The 21,330-nt window shown below is 30.0% G+C and overlaps 2 protein-coding genes across 2 annotated transcripts in view; one reads left to right on the top strand and one right to left on the bottom strand.

Moving 5' to 3' along the window:
- LOC141448485 (salivary peroxidase/catechol oxidase-like) overlaps window positions 1-21,330 on the bottom strand; it is a 72,301-nt gene that overhangs the window by 10,251 nt on the left and 40,720 nt on the right. The window lies entirely within an intron of this gene.
- The window catches only part of LOC141448486 (uncharacterized), a 41,482-nt gene that overhangs the window by 4,138 nt on the left and 16,014 nt on the right, over window positions 1-21,330 (top strand). The window lies entirely within an intron of this gene.

Raw genomic sequence — 21,330 nt, 5'->3', positions numbered from 1 at the left:
AAGAACAACAACAATTTCTGAAAATGCCGTTTTTGCTCATTTTCGGCAACTTTTTTTCTCAAAATCTATTAGTTCTGGGGGGTTGCAAAAAAATTACAGTTATAAAGGAGGGTTTGCCCTATATTTTAAAGAAAATTTGGGAATTTTATCTTTTTTAGAAAAAGAGAAAAAAATTGTCAAAGTTGGGTGTTTTTCAACGTTACGCTTTTTCGTGCAGTTTTTGACGATCAACCCTTATACAACTGTCCTACCGGACAGTTTTAATAATATTTATTTTAGTTCTACTGATGTTAATTATCTTTATGAAAATTTATTGAGCTGTTTCAAAGGTTGCGCTTATGCTTCTGGTTTGATAGTAAAAAAGAGAATTCCTATAGGGAATCTAAAATTAAAAAATAAGGTTTGGTTTGATGAGAAATGCCAAAATGCAAAAAGGGAAGTTAGATTTGCATATAGAAATTTAGTAAAACAGAATTTTTCTGATGTTGAATATTCTAATTTTTTAAAGGTTAAGAAGAATTATAAATCTATAGTTAAATTCAGTAAAAAAATATATTATACAGAATGTTTGGATACTCTTAGTAATGTGCGAAATACAAAAGATTTTTGGTTGGCGATTAATAAATTTAGGCGCAAAAACCCACTGAATGATTTTATTTCTACAAATGACTTTGTGGAATATTATTCTAAATTTTATGGCACTCGAAGTAGATATAGTCTTCCATTTGATGTACGGGTCTCAGCACTGGATGGCGATATTTCTTTAGAGGAATTACAGGCAGCTCTAAATTGTTGTAAATCAGGAAAAGCTCCTGGCACTGACGGTTTAAGTTATGAATTTTTTAAAATAATGCCGGCCGATTGGGAGCATTATCTGCTTAATCTTTATAATTCTGTATTAAGTTGTGAAAAGGTCCCGGATAAATGGGCTGAAATTTTTGTCTTCCATCTTTTTCAAAAGGGTGATCCGAGGGACCCAGGTAACTACCGGAGTATTGCCCTAATTAACACCGTTTTAAAGATATTCACCTCAATATTATCTACACGTATCATGGTTTGGGCAAACAATATTAAAGTTATACCGGAAGAACAAAATGGTTTCCGTCCTGGTAGGGGCTGTACAGATAATATCTTTATTTTGTCTTCAGCTATACATATTGGGTTGCGAATGAAAAGGAGGACAGTTTATGTGGCATTTATCGATTTTCAGCGGGCTTTTGATAGTTTGGTTTATGATAAGCTATGGCCCAAATTGCATGAAATTGGTTTGAGTAGTCGGGTATTGAACATATTAATAGATTTATATAATAAGGCAACAATAGTTTTAAAAGACCACTCAGGAGAATACAGGGTAGACGTCACACAGGGTGTACTTCAGGGAGACTCCTTGTCACCCCTGCTTTTCTCTTTATATATTAGTGACCTAATTCTCTTTTTACAGAATAGCGGCTGCAAAGGCATACAAGTTAAAAATGATGAAGATATTTCGGCTTTACTATACGCTGACGATTTGGCTCTAATTGATTATAGTTGGTCTGGGATTAATAGTAAATTAAAGTTTTTATCAAAATACTGTTCTAATAATGCCCTTACGGTTAATATTTCTAAAACTAAAATTGTACCATTTAGAAGAGGCGGTAGAATTAAGGAATCACTAGCTTTTTATTATAATAATGAAAAAATTGAAATTTGCAATAGATTCAATTATCTAGGTGTTACTTTTTCATCTTCAGGGGTTTTTTCGGTGGCAGTAGAAGAGTTTATTAAAAAGTCAAAGATCGCTTCAGCCAAAGCTAGAGATATATTAATTAAATCCAAATCGGACGCTTGGGAAACAAAATTTGAACTCTTTAGATCATTAATTAGCTCGACCTTACTCTATTCATCTGAGATTTGGGCACCATTATACTGCAATAGAATTGATATAATAAGTACGCAATTTTTTAAAACAGTTTTCAATTGGCCCCGTAATACTGCCAACTATTTGGTTCGTTTAGAAACAGGCGTTGATCACCTTGAAATTTGGTTATTAAGAGAATGTGTAATTGGTTTATTAAAGTGAAAAAGATGGAAGATGATAGACTGCCTAGAATGTGTTTGCAAAAGTTGGTTGAATTGGACTCTGCGCCTACAAATAAAATACAATTTAATTGGTTTTCACAATTTAAATCAAAACTAATACCGATTGGAGCTGAAAACATTCTTCACATGACCAATGTAAATTTAATTGAAAAAGAAATTTCTAACATCTCAGAGAAAGTTAAAAATAATAATATTTCAATAGATATCAACTCTGTATTCGATTCAAACAGTAATCCGTTATATAAACATATAAGCAATCTAGGTTTTAGAGAATATTACTTAGAAATCAGATCTCCAATAATAAAACATAGAGTGATAAGCCAGTTAAGGCTTGCTAACCCTTTAAATGCAAAATTATATTATAGATATCACAGTTACAGTTTTAATGATGAGATTATATATGATCTATGTAATTTAAAGGAACCTTGTAATGTTTTTCATTTTCTATTAGTCTGCCCTACATTTAAAAACATAAGAAAAAAGTATTTAGACACATATTTGAAATCTAATTTGGAAAAAGAAGAAAATTTACAAAATTTACTTGTTATAAATGATTTAAAACAAATGGATAATTTATTTTATTTTGTGACTTCAGCTTTGAAGTTCAAAGATTTTTCTGATAATTTGTGAGCTGTTTTTTATTATTATTACTATTATTATTAGTTATAAGTAATTATTTACAAAAGTTTAAACAAGGGTAATTTTTTATTTATTATTGGTTTATATAAACTGTTTCATATTATTTTAGTTAATGTTGTTTTGTTGGAAGATTTATATTTCTTTTATTTTCCTTTTTGATGTTTTTTATCTTTTACTTTTTGTATTATTATTTTTTGTGTTTTGTTTGTTTTTTTTCTTTTTCTCTATCTCTCTCTCTCTCTCTGTCAGATTATACACTCTGATTGTATTGTTTTATTCAGGAGAACCAAACTCCATTTTGTATGGGTCTACCCAAATACAAATAAAATTATTATTATTATTATTATATTATTATTATTATTATTAATGTAGAAGATATAAAGGGTTGAAAATTTTTTAGGTCATGAACTTCGGTAAAATTATGGCCGTTCTAAATCTCCCACTGTGAACCACGTATTGGTATGGAATATTGTTCTCTTATACACTATGTTTATCTCAATTAAAAACTATAGTTATTTTGTGCACAGATCAATAAATGTAGAAGATATAAAGGGTTGAAAATTTTTTGGGTCATGAAATTCTGTAAAATTATGGCCGTTCTATATCTCCCACTGTGAACCAAGAATTGGTATGGAATTTTGTTCTCTTGTACACTTTGTTATTCTCAATTAAAAACTATAGTTATTTTGCGCAAAGATCTATAAATGTAGAAGATATAAAGGGTTGAAAATTTTTTGGGTCATGAAATTCTGTAAAATTATGTCCGTTCTATATCTCCCACTGTGAACCACGAATTGGTATGGAATTTTGTTCTCTTGTACACTTTGTTTTTCTCAATCAAAAACTATAGTTATTTTGTGCACAGATCTATAAATGTAGAAGATATAAAAGGTTGAAAAATTTTTGGGTCATGAAATTCTGTAAAATTATGGCCGTTCTATATCTCCCACTGTAAACCACGAATTGGTATGGAATTTTGTTCTCTTGTACAATTTGTTTTTCTCAATTAAAAACTATAGTTATTTTGTGCACAGATCTATAAATGTAGAAGATATAAAGGGTTGAAAATTTTTTGGGTCATGAAATTCTGTAAAATTATGGCCGTTCTATATCTCCCACTGTGAACCACGTATTGGTATGAAATTTTTTTCTCTAATACACTTTGTTTTTCTCAACTAAAAACTATAGCTATTTTGTGCACAGATCTATAAATGTAGAAGATATAAAGGGTTGAAAATTTTTTGGGTCATGAAATTCTGTAAAATCATGGCCGTTCTATATCTCCCACTGTGAACCACGTATTGGTATGGAATTTTGTTCTCTTATACACTTTGTTTTTCTCAATTAAAAACTAAAGTTATTTTGTGCACAGATCTATAAATGTAGAAGATATAAAGGGTTGAAAATTTTTTGGGTCATGAAATTCTGTAAAATTATGGCCTTCCTATATCTCCCACTGTGAACCAAGAATTGGTATGGAATTTTGTTCTCTTGTACACGTTGTTATTCTCAATTAAAAACTATAGTTATATTGCGCACAGATCTATAAATGTAGAAGATATAAAGGGTTGAAAATTTTTTGGGTCATGAAATTCTGTAAAATTATGTCCGTTCTATATCTCCCACTGTGAACCACGAATTGGTATGGAATTTTGTTCTCTTGTACACTTTGTTTTTCTCAATTAAAAACTATAGTTATTTTGTGCACAGATCTATAAATGTAGAAGATATAAAAGGTTGAAAATTTTTTGGGTCATGAAATTCTGTAAAATTATGTCCGTTCTATATCTCCCACTGTGAACCACGAATTGGTATGGAATTTTGTTCTCTTGTACACTTTGTTTTTCTCAATCAAAAACTATAGTTATTTTGTGCACAGATCTATAAATGTAGAAGATATAAAAGGTTGAAAAATTTTTGGGTCATGAAATTCTGTAAAATTATGGCCGTTCTATATCTCCCACTGTAAACCACAAATTGGTATGGAATTTTGTTCTCTTGTACACTTTGTTATTCTCAATTAAAAACTATAGTTATTTTGCGCAAAGATCTATAAATGTAGAAGATATAAAGGGTTGAAAATTTTGTGGGTCATGAAATTCTGTAAAATTATGTCCGTTCTATATCTCCCACTGTGAACCACGAATTGGTATGGAATTTTGTTCTCTTGTACACTTTGTTTTTCTCAATTAAAAACTATAGCTATTTTATGCACAGATCTATAAATGTAGAAGATATAAAGGGTTGAAAATTTATTGGGTCATGAAATTCTGTAAAATTATGGCCGTTCTATATCTCCCACTGTGAACCACGTATTGGTATGGAATTTTGTTCTCTTATACACTTTGTTTTTCTCAATTAAAAACTAAAGTTATTTTGTGCACAGATCTATAAATGTAGAAGATATAAAGGGTTGAAAATTTTTTGGGTCAGGAAATTCTGTAAAATTATGGCCTTCCTATATCTCCCACTGTGAACCAAGAATTGGTATGGAATTTTGTTCTCTTGTACACGTTGTTATTCTCAATTAAAAACTATAGTTATATTGCGCACAGATCTATAAATGTAGAAGATATAAAGGGTTGAAAATTTTTTGGGTCATGAAATTCTGTAAAATTATGTCCGTTCTATATCTCCCACTGTGAACCACGAATTGGTATGGAATTTTGTTCTCTTGTACACTTTGTTTTTCTCAATTAAAAACTATAGTTATTTTGTGCACAGATCTATAAATGTAGAAGATATAAAAGGTTGAAAATTTTTTGGGTCATGAAATTCTGTAAAATTATGTCCGTTCTATATCTCCCACTGTGAACCACGAATTAGTATGGAATTTTGTTCTCTTGTACACTTTGTTTTTCTCAATCAAAAACTATAGTTATTTTGTGCACAGATCTATAAATGTAGAAGATATAAAAGGTTGAAAAATTTTTGGGTCATGAAATTCTGTAAAATTATGGCCGTTCTATATCTCCCACTGTAAACCACGAATTGGTATGGAATTTTGTTCTCTTGTACACTTTGTTATTCTCAATTAAAAACTATAGTTATTTTGCGCAAAGATCTATAAATGTAGAAGATATAAAGGGTTGAAAATTTTTTGGGTCATGAAATTCTGTAAAATTATGTCCGTTCTATATCTCCCACTGTGAACCACGAATTGGTATGGAATTTTGTTCTCTTGTACACTTTGTTTTTCTCAATCAAAAACTATAGTTATTTTGTGCACAGATCTATAAATGTAGAAGATATAAAAGGTTGAAAAATGTTTGGGTCATGAAATTCTGTAAAATTATGGCCGTTCTATATCTCCAACTGTAAACCACGAATTGGTATGGAATTTTGTTCTCTTGTACACTTTGTTTTTCTCAATTAAAAACTATAGTTATTTTGTGCACAGATCTATAAATGTAGAAGATATAAAGGGTTGAAAATTTTTTGGGTCATGAAATTCTGTAAAATTATGGCCTTCCTATATCTCCCACTGTGAACCAAGAATTGGTATGGAATTTTGTTCTCTTGTACACGTTGTTATTCTCAATTAAAAACTATAGTTATATTGCGCACAGATCTATAAATGTAGAAGATATAAAGGGTTGAAAATTTTTTAAGTCATGAAATTCTGTAAAATTATGTCCGTTCTATATCTCTTACTGTGAACCACGAATTGGTATGGAATTTTGTTCTCTTGTACACTTTGTTTTTCTCAATTAAAAACTATAGTTATTTTGTGCACAGATCTATAAATGTAGAAGATATAAAGGGTTGAAAATTTTTTGGGTCATGAAATTCTGTAAAATTATGGCCGTTCTATATCTCCCACTGTGAACCACGTATTGGTATGAAAATTTTTTCTCTAATACACTTTGTTTTTCTCAACTAAAAACTATAGCTATTTTGTGCACAGATCTATAAATGTAGAAAATATAAAGGGTTGAAAATTTTTTGGGTCATGAAATTCTGTAAAATTATGGCTGTTCTTTCGCTCTCACTGTGAACCACGTATTGGTATGGAATTTTGTTCTCTTGTAAACTTTGTTTTTCTCAAATAAAAACTATAGTTTTTTTGTGCGCAGATCTATAAATGTAGAGGATATAAAGGGTTGAAAATTTTTTGGGTCATGAAATTCTGTAAAATCATGGCCGTTCTATATCTCCCACTGTGAACCACGAATTGGTATGGAATTTTGTTCTCTTGTACACTTTGTTTTACTCAATTAAAAACTATAGCTATTTTGTGCACAGATCTATAAATGTAGAAGATATAAAGGGTTGAAAATTTATTGGGTCATGAAATTCTGTAAAATTATGGCCGTTCTATATCTCCCACTGTGAACCACGTATTGGTATGGAATTTTGTTCTCTTATACACTTTGTTTTTCTCAATTAAAAACTAAAGTTATTTTGTGCACAGATCTATAAATGTAGAAGATATAAAGGGTTGAAAATTTTTTGGGTCATGAAATTCTGTAAAATTATGGCCTTCCTATATCTCCCACTGTGAACCAAGAATTGGTATGGAATTTTGTTCTCTTGTACACGTTGTTATTCTCAATTAAAAACTATAGTTATATTGCGCACAGATCTATAAATGTAGAAGATATAAAGGGTTGAAAATTTTTTGGGTCATGAAATTCTGTAAAATTATGTCCGTTCTATATCTCCCACTGTGAACCACGAATTGGTATGGAATTTTGTTCTCTTGTACACTTTGTTTTTCTCAATTAAAAACTATAGTTATTTTGTGCACAGATCTATAAATGTAGAAGATATAAAAGGTTGAAAATTTTTTGGGTCATGAAATTCTGTAAAATTATGTCCGTTCTATATCTCCCACTGTGAACCACGAATTGGTATGGAATTTTGTTCTCTTGTACACTTTGTTTTTCTCAATCAAAAACTATAGTTATTTTGTGCACAGATCTATAAATGTAGAAGATATAAAAGGTTGAAAAATTTTTGGGTCATGAAATTCTGTAAAATTATGGCCGTTCTATATCTCCCACTGTAAACCACAAATTGGTATGGAATTTTGTTCTCTTGTACACTTTGTTATTCTCAATTAAAAACTATAGTTATTTTGCGCAAAGATCTATAAATGTAGAAGATATAAAGGGTTGAAAATTTTGTGGGTCATGAAATTCTGTAAAATTATGTCCGTTCTATATCTCCCACTGTGAACCACGAATTGGTATGGAATTTTGTTCTCTTGTACACTTTGTTTTTCTCAATTAAAAACTATAGCTATTTTATGCACAGATCTATAAATGTAGAAGATATAAAGGGTTGAAAATTTATTGGGTCATGAAATTCTGTAAAATTATGGCCGTTCTATATCTCCCACTGTGAACCACGTATTGGTATGGAATTTTGTTCTCTTATACACTTTGTTTTTCTCAATTAAAAACTAAAGTTATTTTGTGCACAGATCTATAAATGTAGAAGATATAAAGGGTTGAAAATTTTTTGGGTCAGGAAATTCTGTAAAATTATGGCCTTCCTATATCTCCCACTGTGAACCAAGAATTGGTATGGAATTTTGTTCTCTTGTACACGTTGTTATTCTCAATTAAAAACTATAGTTATATTGCGCACAGATCTATAAATGTAGAAGATATAAAGGGTTGAAAATTTTTTGGGTCATGAAATTCTGTAAAATTATGTCCGTTCTATATCTCCCACTGTGAACCACGAATTGGTATGGAATTTTGTTCTCTTGTACACTTTGTTTTTCTCAATTAAAAACTATAGTTATTTTGTGCACAGATCTATAAATGTAGAAGATATAAAAGGTTGAAAATTTTTTGGGTCATGAAATTCTGTAAAATTATGTCCGTTCTATATCTCCCACTGTGAACCACGAATTAGTATGGAATTTTGTTCTCTTGTACACTTTGTTTTTCTCAATCAAAAACTATAGTTATTTTGTGCACAGATCTATAAATGTAGAAGATATAAAAGGTTGAAAAATTTTTGGGTCATGAAATTCTGTAAAATTATGGCCGTTCTATATCTCCCACTGTAAACCACGAATTGGTATGGAATTTTGTTCTCTTGTACACTTTGTTATTCTCAATTAAAAACTATAGTTATTTTGCGCAAAGATCTATAAATGTAGAAGATATAAAGGGTTGAAAATTTTTTGGGTCATGAAATTCTGTAAAATTATGTCCGTTCTATATCTCCCACTGTGAACCACGAATTGGTATGGAATTTTGTTCTCTTGTACACTTTGTTTTTCTCAATCAAAAACTATAGTTATTTTGTGCACAGATCTATAAATGTAGAAGATATAAAAGGTTGAAAAATGTTTGGGTCATGAAATTCTGTAAAATTATGGCCGTTCTATATCTCCAACTGTAAACCACGAATTGGTATGGAATTTTGTTCTCTTGTACACTTTGTTTTTCTCAATTAAAAACTATAGTTATTTTGTGCACAGATCTATAAATGTAGAAGATATAAAGGGTTGAAAATTTTTTGGGTCATGAAATTCTGTAAAATTATGGCCTTCCTATATCTCCCACTGTGAACCAAGAATTGGTATGGAATTTTGTTCTCTTGTACACGTTGTTATTCTCAATTAAAAACTATAGTTATATTGCGCACAGATCTATAAATGTAGAAGATATAAAGGGTTGAAAATTTTTTAAGTCATGAAATTCTGTAAAATTATGTCCGTTCTATATCTCTTACTGTGAACCACGAATTGGTATGGAATTTTGTTCTCTTGTACACTTTGTTTTTCTCAATTAAAAACTATAGTTATTTTGTGCACAGATCTATAAATGTAGAAGATATAAAGGGTTGAAAATTTTTTGGGTCATGAAATTCTGTAAAATTATGGCCGTTCTATATCTCCCACTGTGAACCACGTATTGGTATGAAAATTTTTTCTCTAATACACTTTGTTTTTCTCAACTAAAAACTATAGCTATTTTGTGCACAGATCTATAAAAGTAGAAGATATAAAGGGTTGAAAATTTTTTGGGTCATGAAATTCTGTAAAATCATTGCCGTTCTATATTTCCCACTGTGAACCACGAATTGGTATGGAATTTTGTTCTCTTGTACACTTTGTTTTTCTCAATTAAAAATTATAGCTATTTTGTGCACAGATCTATAAATGTAGAAGATATAAAGGGTTGAAAATTTATTGGGTCATGAAATTCTGTAAAATTATGGCCGTTCTATATCTCCCACTGTGAACCACGTATTGGTATAGAATTTTGTTCTCTTATACACTTTGTTTTTCTCAATTAAAAACTAAAGTTATTTTGTGCACAGATCTATAAATGTAGAAGATATAAAGGGTTGAAAATTTTTTGGGTCATGAAATTCTGTAAAATTATGGCCTTCCTATATCTCCCACTGTGAACCAAGAATTGGTATGGAATTTTGTTCTCTTGTACACGTTGTTATTCTCAATTAAAAACTATAGTTATATTGCGCACAGATCTATAAATGTAGAAAATATAAAGGGTTGAAAATTTTTTGGGTCATGAAATTCTGTAAAATTATGTCCGTTCTATATCTCCCACTGTGAACCACGAATTGGTATGGAATTTTGTTCTCTTGTACACTTTGTTTTTCTCAATTAAAAACTATAGTTATTTTGTGCACAGATCTATAAATGTAGAAGATATAAAAGGTTGAAAATTTTTTGGGTCATGAAATTCTGTAAAATTATGTCCGTTCTATATCTCCCACTGTGAACCACGAATTGGTATGGAATTTTGTTCTCTTGTACACTTTGATTTTCTCAATCAAAAACTATAGTTATTTTGTGCACAGATCTATAAATGTAGAAGATATAAAAGGTTGAAAAATTTTTGGGTCATGAAATTCTGTAAAATTATGGCCGTTCTATATCTCCCACTGTAAACCACGAATTGGTATGGAATTTTGTTCTCTTGTACACTTTGATTTTCTCAATTAAAAACTATAGTTATTTTGTGCACAGATCTATAAATGTAGAAGATATAAAGGGTTGAAAATTTTTTGGGTCATGAAATTCTGTAAAATTATGGCCGTTCTATATCTCCCACTGTGAACCACGTATTGGTATGAAATTTTTTTCTCTAATACACTTTGTTTTTCTCAACTAAAAACTATAGCTATTTTGTGCACAGATCTATAAATGTAGAAGATATAAAGGGTTGAAAATTTTTTGGGACATGAAATTCTGTAAAATCATGGCCGTTCTATATCTCCCACTGTGAACCACGAATTGGTATGGAATTTTGTTCTCTTGTACACTTTGTTTTTCTCAATTAAAAACTATAGCTATTTTGTGCACAGATCTATAAATGTAGAAGATATAAAAGGTTGAAAATTTATTGGGTCATGAAATTCTGTAAAATTATGGCCGTTCTATATCTCCCACTGTGAACCACGTATTGGTATGGAATTTTGTTCTCTTATACACTTTGTTTTTCTCAATTAAAAACTAAAGTTATTTTGTGCACAGATCTATAAATGTAGAAGATATAAAGGGTTGAAAATTTTTTGGGTCATGAAATTCTGTAAAATTATGGCCTTCCTATATCTCCCACTGTGAACCAAGAATTGGTATGGAATTTTGTTCTCTTGTACACGTTGTTATTCTCAGTTAAAAACTATAGTTATATTGCGCACAGATCTATAAATGTAGAAGATATAAAGGGTTGAAAATTTTTTGGGTCATGAAATTCTGTAAAATTATGTCCGCTCTATATCTCCCACTGTGAACCACGAATTGGTATGGAATTTTGTTCTCTTGTACACTTTGTTTTTCTCAATTAAAAACTATAGTTATTTTGTGCACAGATCTATAAATGTAGAAGATATAAAAGGTTGAAAATTTTTCGGGTCATGAAATTCTGTAAAATTATGGCCGTTCAATATCTCCCACTGTGAACCACGAATTGGTATGGAATTTTGTTCTCTTGTACACTTTGTTTTTCTCAATTAAAAACTATAGTTATTTTGTGCCCAGATCTATAAATGTAGAAGATATAAAGGGTTGAAAATTTTGTGGGTCATAAAATTCTGTAAAATTATGGCTGTTCTTTCTCTCCCACTGTGAACCACGTATTCGTATGAAATTTTGTTCTCTTGTACACATTGTTTTTCTCAAATAAAAACTATAGTTATTTTGTGCACAGATCTATAAATGTAGAAAATATAAAGGGTTGAAAATTTTTTGGGTCATGAAATTCGGTAAAATTATGGCCGTTCTAAATCTCCCACTGTGAACTACGAATTGGTATGGAATTTTGTTCTCTTGTACACTTTGTTTTTCTCAATTAAAAACTATAGTTATTTTGTGCACAGATCTATAAATGTAGAAGATATAAAAGGTTGAAAACATTTTGGGTCATGAAATTCTGTAAAATTATGGCCGTTCAATATCTCCCTCTGTGAACCACGAATTGGTATGGAATTTTGTTCTCTTGTACACTTTCTTTTTCTCAATTAAAAACTGTAGTTATTTTGTGCACAGATCTATAAATGTAGAAGATATAAGTGGTTGAAAATTTTTTGGGTCATGAAATTCTGTAAATATATGGCCGTTCTATATTTCATACTGTGAACCACGTATTGGTATGGAATTTTGTTCTCTTATACTCTTTGTTTTTCTAAATTAAAAACTATAGTTATTTTGTACACAGATCTATAAATGTAGAAGATATAAAGGGTTGAAAATTTTTTGGGTCATGAAATTCAGTAAAATTATGTCCGTTCTATATCTCCCACTGTGAACCACGAATTGGTATGGAATTTTGTTCTCTTGTACACTTTGTTATTCTCAATTAAAAACTATAGTTATATTGCGCACAGATCTATAAATGTAGAAGATATAAAGGGTTGAAAATTTTTTGGGTCATGAAATTCTGTAAAATTATGTCCGTTCTATATCTCCCACTGTGAACCACGAATTGGTATGGAATTTTGTTCTCTTGTACACTTTGTTTTTCTCTATTAAAAACTATAGTTATTTTGTGCACAGATCTATAAATGTAGAAGATATAAAAGGTTGAAAATTTTTTGGGTCATGAAATTCTGTAAAATTATGGCCGTTCAATATCTCCCACTGTGAACCACGAATTGGTATGGAATTTTGTTCTCTTGTACACTTTGTTTTTCTCAATTAAAAACTATAGTTATTTTGTGCACAGATCTATAAATGTAGAAGATATAAAGGGTTGAAAAATTTTTGGGTCATGAAATTCTGTAAAATTATTGCCGTTCTATATCTCCCACTGTGAACCACGAATTGGTATGGAATTTTGTTCTCTTGTACACTTTGTTTTTCTCAATTAAAAACTATAGTTATTTTGTGCACAGATCTATAAATGTAGAAGATATAAAGGGTTGAAAATTTTGTGGGTCATGAAATTCTGTAAAATTATGACTGTTCTTTCTCTCCCACTGTGAACCACGTATTGGTATGGAATTTTGTTCTCTTATACACTTTGTTTTTCTCAATTAAAAACTATAGTTATTTTGTGCACAGATCTATAAATGTAGAAGATATAAAGGGTTGAAAATTTTTTGGGTCATGAAATTCGGTAAAATTATGGCCGTTCTAAATCTCCCACTGTGAACCACGTATTGGTATGGAATATTGTTCTCTTATACACTATGTTTATCTCAATTAAAAACTATAGTTATTTTGTGCACAGATCTATAAATGTAGAAGATATAAGGTGTTGAAAATTTTTTGGGTCATGAAATTCTGTAAAATTATGGCCGTTCTATATTTCATACTGTGGACCACGTATTGGTATGGAATTATGTTCTCTTATACACTTTGTTTTTCTCAATTAAAAACTATAGTTATTTTGTACACAGATCTATAAATGTAGAAGATATAAAGGGTTGAAAATTTTTTGGGTCATGAAATTCTGTAAAATTATGGCCGTTCTATATCTCCCACTGTGAACTACGAATTGGTATGGAATTTTGTTCTCTTGTACACTTTGTTTTTCTCAATTAAAAACAATAGTTATTTTGTGCGCAGATCTAAAAATGTAGAAGATATAAAGAGTTGAATATTTTGTGGGTCATGAAATTCTGTAAAATTATGGCTGTTCTGTCTCACCTACTGTGAACCACGTATTGGTATGGAATTTTGTTCTCTTGTAAACTTTGTTTTTCTCAAATAAAAACTATAGTTATTTTGTGCACATATCTATAAATGTAGAAGATATAAAGGGTTGAAAATTTTTTGGGTCATGAAATTCTGTAAAATTATGGCCGTTCTATATCTCCCACTGTGAACCACGAATTGGTATGGAATTTTGTTCTCTTGTACACTTTGTTATTCTCAATTAAAAACTATAGTTATTTTGTGCACAGATCTATAAATGTAGAAGATATAAAGGGTTGAAAATTTTCTGGGTCATGAAATTCTGTAAAATTATGGCCGTTCTATATTTCATACTGTGAACCACGTATTGGTATGGAATTTTGTTCTCTTATACACTTTGTTTTTCTCTATTAAAAACTATAGATATTTTGTGCACAGAACAATAAATGTAAAAGATATAAAGCGTTGAAAATTTTTTGGGTCATGAAATTCTGTAAAATTATGGCCGTTCTATATCTCCCACTGTGAACCACGAATTGGTATGGAATTTTGTTCTCTCGTATACTTTGTTTTTCTTAATTAAAAACTATAGTTATTTTGTGCACAGATCTATAAATGTAGAAGATATAAAAGGTTGAAAATTTTTCGGGTCATGAAATGCTGCAAATTATAGCTGTTCTTTCTCTCCCACTGTGAACCACGAATTGGTATGGAATTTGGTTCTCTTGTACAGTTTGTTTTTCTCAATTAAAAACTACAGTTATTTTGTGCACAGATCTATAAATGTAAAAAATATAAAGGGTTGAAAATATTTTGGGTCATGAAATTCTGTAAAATTATGGCCGTTCTATATCTCCGACTGTGAACCACGTATTGGTATGGAATTTTTATCTTTTATACGCTTTGTTTTTCTCAATTAAAAACTATAGTTATTTTGTGCACAGATCTATAAATGTAGCAGATATAAAGGGTTGAAAATTTTTTGGGTTATGAAATTCTGTAAAATAATGGCCGTTCTATATCTCCCACTGTGAACCACGAATTGGTATGGAATTTTGTTCTCTTGTAAACTTTGTTTTTCTCAAATAAAAACTACAGTTATTTTGTGCACAGATCAATAAATGTAAAAGATATAAAGGGTTGAAAATTTTTTTGGTCATGAAATTCTGTAAAATTATGGCCGTTCTATATCTCCCACTGTGAACCACGAATTGGTATGGAATTTTGTTCTCTCGTATACTTTGTTTTTCTTAATTAAAAACTATAGTTATTTTGTGCACAGATCTATAAATGTAGAAGATATAAAAGGTTGAAAATTTTTTGGGTCATGAAATTCTGTAAAATTATGGCCGTTCTATATCTTCTACTGTGAACCACGAATTGGTATGGAATTTGGTTCTCTCGTACACTTTGTTTTTCTCAATTAAAAACTATAGTTATTTTGTGCACAGATCAATAAATGTAGAAGATATAAATGGTTGAAAATTTTTTGGGTCATCAAATTCTGTAAAATTATGGCCGTTCTATATCTCTCACCGTGAACCACGAATTGGTATAGAATTTTGTTCTCTTGTACACTTTGTTTTACTCAATTAAAAACTATAGTTATTTTGTGCACAGATCTATAAATGTAGAAGATATAAAGGGTTGAAAATTTTTTTGGGTCATGAAATTCTGTAAAATTATGGCCGTTCTATATCTCTCAGTGTGAACCACGAATTGGTATGGAATTTTGTTCTCTTATACACTTTGTTTTTCTCAAATAAAAACTATAGTTATTTTGAGCACAGATTTATAAATGTAGAAGATATAAAGGGTTGAAAATTTTTTTGGTCATGAAATTCTGTAAAATTATGGCCGTTCTATTTCTCCCACTGAGAACCACGTATTGGTATGGAATTTTTATCTCTTATACACTTTAATTTTTCTCAATTAAAAACTATAGTTATTTTGTGCACAGATCTATAAATGTAGAAGATATAAAGGGTTGAAAATTTTGTGGGTCATGAAATTCTGTAAAATTATGGCCGTTCTATATCTCCTACTGTGAACCACGTATTAGTAGAAATTTTTTTCTCTTGTACATTTTGTTTTGCTCAATTATAATCTATAGTCATTTTGTGCACAGATCTATAAATGTAGAAGATATAAAGGGTTGAAAATTTTTTGGGTTATGAAATTCTGTAAAATTATGGCCGTTCTATATCTCCCACTGTGAACCACGAATTGGTATGGAATTTTGTTCTCTCGTATACTTTGTTTTTCTTAATTAAAAACTATAGTTATTTTGTGCACAGATCTATAAATGTAGATGATATAAAGGGTTGAAAATTTTTTGGGTCATGAAATTCTGTAAAATTATGGCCGTTCTATATCTTCTACTGTGAATCACGATTTGGTATGGAATTTTGTTCTCTTGTACACTTTGTTTTTCTCAATTAAAAACTATAGTTATTTTGTGCACAGATCTAAAAATGTAGAAGATATAAAGGGTTGAAAATTTTTTGGGTCATGAAATTCTGTAAAATTATGGCCGTTCTATATCTTCTACTGTGAACCACGAATTGGTATGGAATTTTGTTCTCTCGTACACTTGGTTTTTCTCAATTAAAAACTATAGTTATTTTGTACACAGATCTATAAATGTAGAAGATATAAAGGGTTGAAAATTTTCTGGGTCATGAAATTCTGTAAAATTATGGCCGTTCTATATCTTCCACTGTGAATCACGTATTGGTATGGAATTTTGTTCTCTTGTACACTTTGTTTTTCTCAATTAAAAACTATAGTTATTTTGTGCACAGATCAATAAATGTAAAAGATATAAAGGGTTGAAAATTTTGTGGGTCATGAAATTCTGTAAAATTTTGGCCGTTCCATATCTCCCACTGTGAACCACGTATTGGTATGGAATTTTTATCTTTTATACGCTTTGTTTTTCTCAATTAAAAACTATAGTTATTTTTTGCACAGATCTATAAATGTAGAAGATATAAAGGGTTGAAAATTTTTTGGGTTATGAAATTCTGTAAAATTATGGCCGTTCTATATCTCCCACTGTGAACCACGAATTGGTATGGAATTTTGTTCTCTTGTAAACTTTGTTTTTCTCAAAAAAAACTACAGTTATTTTGTGCACAGATCAATAAATGTAAAAGATATAAAGGGTTGAAAATTTTTTTGGTCATGAAATTCTCTAAAATTATAGCCGTTCTATATCTCCCACTGTGAACCACGAATTGGTATGGAATTTTGTTCTCTCGTATACTTTGTTTTTCTTAATTAAAAACTATAGTTATTTTGTGCACAGATCTATAAATGTAGAAGATATAAAAGGTTGAAAATTTTTTGGGTCATGAAATTCTGTAAAATTATGGCCGTTCTATATCTTCTACTGTGAACCACGAATTGGTATGGAATTTTGTTCTCTCGTACACTTTGTTTTTCTCAATTAAAAACTATAGTTATTTTGTACACAGATCTATAAATGTAGAAGATATAAAGGGTTGAAAATTTTCTGGGTCATGAAATTCTGTAAAATTATGGCCGTTCTATATTTCATACTGTGAACCACGTATTGGTATGGAATTTTGTTCTCTTATACATTTTGTTTTTCTCAATTAAAAACTATAGTTATTTTGTGCACAGATCAATAAATGTAAAAGATATAAAGGGTTGAAAATTTTTTGGGTCATGAAATTCTGTAAAATTATGGCCGTTCTATATCTCCCACTGTGAACCACGAATTGGTATGGAATTTTGTTCTCTCGTATACTTTGTTTTTCTTAATTAAAAACTATAGTTATTTTGTGCACAGATCTATAAATGTAGATGATATAAAGGGTTGAAAATTTTTTGGGTCATGAAATTCTGTAAAATTATGGCCGTTCTATATCTTCTACTGTGAATCACGATTTGGTATGGAATTTTGTTCTCTTGTACACTTTGTTTTTCTCAATTAAAAACTATAGTTATTTTGTGCACAGATCTAAAAATGTAGAAGATATAAAGGGTTGAAAATTTTTTGGGTCATGAAATTCTGTAAAATTATGGCCGTTCTATATCTTCTACTGTGAACCACGAATTGGTATGGAATTTTGTTCTCTCGTACACTTGGTTTTTCTCAATTAAAAACTATAGTTATTTTGTGCACAGATCAATAAATGTAAAAGATATAAAGGGTTGAAAATTTTTTGGGTCATGAAATTCTGTAAAATTATGGCTGTTCTTTCGCTCTCACTGTGAACCACGTATTGGTATGGAATTTTGTTCTCTTGTAAACTTTGTTTTTCTCAAATAAAAACTATAGTTTTTTTGTGCGCAGATCTATAAATGTAGAGGATATAAAGGGTTGAAAATTTTTTGGGTCATGAAATTCTGTAAAGTTATGCCTGTTCTATATTTCCCACTGTAAACCACGAATTGGTATGGAATTTTTTTCTCTTGTACACTTTGTTTTTCTCAATTAAAAACTATAGTTATTTTGTGCACAGATCTATAAATGTAGAAGATATAAAGGGTTGACAATTTTTTGGGTCATTAAATTCTGTAAAATTATGGCCGTTCTATATCTCCCTCTGTGAACTACGTATTGGAATGGAATTTTTATCTCTTATACACTTTGTTTTTTTAAATTAAAAACTATAGTTATTTTTTGCACAGATCTATAAATGTAGAAGATATAAAGGGTTGAAAATTTTTGGGTCATGAAATTCTGTAAAATTATGGCCGTTCTATATCTTCCACTGTGAACCACGTATTGGTATGGAATTTTGTTCTCTTGTACACTTTGTTTTTCTCAATTAAAAACTATAGTTATTTTGTGCACAGATCTATAAATGTAGAAGATATAAAGGGTTGAAAATTTTTTGGGTCATGAAATTCTGTAAAATTATGGCTGTTCTTTTTCTCCCATTGTGAACCACGTATTTGTATGGAATTTTGTTCTCTTGTAAACTTTGTTTTTCTCAAATAAAAACTATAGTTATTTTGTGCACAGATCTATAAATGTAGAAGATATAAAGGGTTGAACATTTTTTGGGTCATGAAATTCTGTAAAATTATGGCCGTTTTATATCTCCCACTGTGAACCACGTATTGGTATGGAATTTTTTTCTCTTTTACACTTTGTTTTTCTCAATTACAAACTACAGTTATTTTGTGCACAGATCAATAAATGTAGAAGATATAAAGGGTTGAAAATTTTTTGGGTTATGAAATTCTGTAAAATTATGGCCGTTCTATATCTCCCACTGTGAACCACGAATTGGTATGGAATTTTTTTCTCTTGTACACTTTGTTTTTCTCAATTAAAAACTATAGTTATTTTGTGCACAGGTCTATAAATGTAGAAGATATAAAGGGTTGAAAATTTTTTGTGTCATGAAATTCTGTAAAATTATGGCCGTTCTATATCTCCCACTGTGAACCACGAATTGGTATGGAATTTTGTTCTCTCGTATACTTTGTTTTTCTTAATTAAAAACTATAGTTATTTTGTGCACAGATCTATAAATGTAGAAGATATAAATGGTTGAAAATTTTTTGGGTCATGAAATTCTGTAAAATTATGGCCGTTCTATATCTCCCACTGTGAACCACGAATTGATATGGAATTTTGTTCTCTTGTATACTTTGTTTTTCTCAATTAAAAACTATAGTTATTTTGTGCACAGATCTATAAATGTAGAAGATATAAAGGGTTGAAAATTTTTTGGGTCATGAAATTCTGTAAAATTATGGCCGTTCTATATCTCCCACTGTGAACCACGTATTGATATGGAATTTTTTTCTCTTATACACTTTGTTTTTCTCAATTACAAACTACAGTTATTTTGTGCACAGATCTATAATTTTAGAAGATATAAAGTCTAGTGAGTGGTAAACATGGTGAAATGTGAGTGTAAGGTGGTCCTATCTAAGTCTTGAGAGTGGTTATGATAGTTAAATGTGAGTGTAAGGTGGTCCTATCCAAGTCTAGTGAGTGGTAAACATGGTTAAATGTGAGTGTAAGGTGGTCCTATATAAGTCTTGAGAGTCACTAACATGGTATAGATGAGTCACCAGACTGGTAGAATGAAGGTGCCAAGTTTGGGAAAAGTGATAATATTGATAGACAAGTGGCAGCAGCTAGTCGGAATAAAGATGCATTGGTCCGATTCTGGTTTAACCGTTGGCAATGTTTGGTTTTAAAAATTTAATCTCTCATATTTTGATTAAATTAAAAAATTTAATCGTCCAAAGTGATTTAAACTAAATTTGGAATTTAATTCAATCAATTAAAATTATGATTATTTAATTTGAATTTTAATCTTAATTTTTAGTTATGATTAAAAATTTTAATTGATTAAATTCCGATTAAATTAAAAATGAATTTAATTTTAATCAACTAATTTTGGCCGATTAAATTTTTTAATTTTAATCATGATTAAAATTAAATTTCGGTTTAATTCAATTGTTTTTAATTGATTAAATTTTTGCCCAAGTCTGATACAAACACATTAGATCGTTATTGTAAATTATTGATTTTAAATATAAATTTGATATATTCGTGTATTTGCACTAAGCCTCTATCTTTCATCTCTTTTGCTTATCGTACACTTGATTGCAGTAGCAAAATAAATAATTAAAAAAGTTATAAATAAATTTGAAAAAACTACAAATGTGAAAGTGGCCAGGAGCGTAAACGAATGGTAATTTTAATAATTTAAGATAGCTGGGGATATCCGTTTTGGGGGGGGGGGAATTTACTCGAAAAATATTTCACATGATTAGACAAGACTTTTAGAACCAAGAGTATGGAAAGCTCAGTATAGAATTTTTTTACTAGAATACTGTTATTTTCATCAAAATACGATTTACCTAAACAATATTAAATCAAAAGTAAAATATTTGTCATAACAATTTTACTATAAGTATTATGTTCGACCATAAATTTAAACTTCATATTAAAGTTTCAAAATCTCTTCTTGTTTAGTGTGCTGACTTCATTAACTTGGAACTTACTTATCAGTTTCCAGCTCGAACGTTCTGCTGGAAATTGTTCATAACTCTTCGTCCCTATAAAATAAAGTTGTTTTATCTGCAACTAAATGGTGAGTGATTGCAATGTACAGTTAGTTATCTCACCTTGCTTACCTACTAATCAACAATCTTGGAAACAAATCGTCACAGCAAGATGTTTTCAAAATAATTTGTCACACTAATAAACTGGGTAACAGTTTATGTGAGTAGCACCTCCCCCCTGTCCTACTGGTCAAAAATCAGATGTTAAGAAAAATACTTGAGTTTTCTGGCTGAAATGTTGGGAAAAGAAAGTTTAAGTACTTTACGTGAGTGTTAACATGTGTATAGGGAAGTGGGAGTGAAGAGAACTTAGTTTATTGCATGCTATGGGGAAAGTATGTTAAATTTGGTGTTACGTTTCGTACAAAACCTGGTCTTTCTAGTTACGGAGAAGGTGCTGAAACATATGAAGTAAGAAGTCTACTCTATTAAAGTCACTTCTGACTTTTCTTCAGGCCATCCACAGTGCC

Source organism: Rhodnius prolixus, unplaced genomic scaffold, assembly GCF_049639745.1.
Source record: "Rhodnius prolixus isolate KJV_2025 unplaced genomic scaffold, Rpr scaffold_43, whole genome shotgun sequence".
Lineage (NCBI taxonomy): Eukaryota > Metazoa > Arthropoda > Insecta > Hemiptera > Reduviidae > Rhodnius > Rhodnius prolixus.
This window is presented reverse-complemented; position numbering and strand designations above follow the sequence as displayed.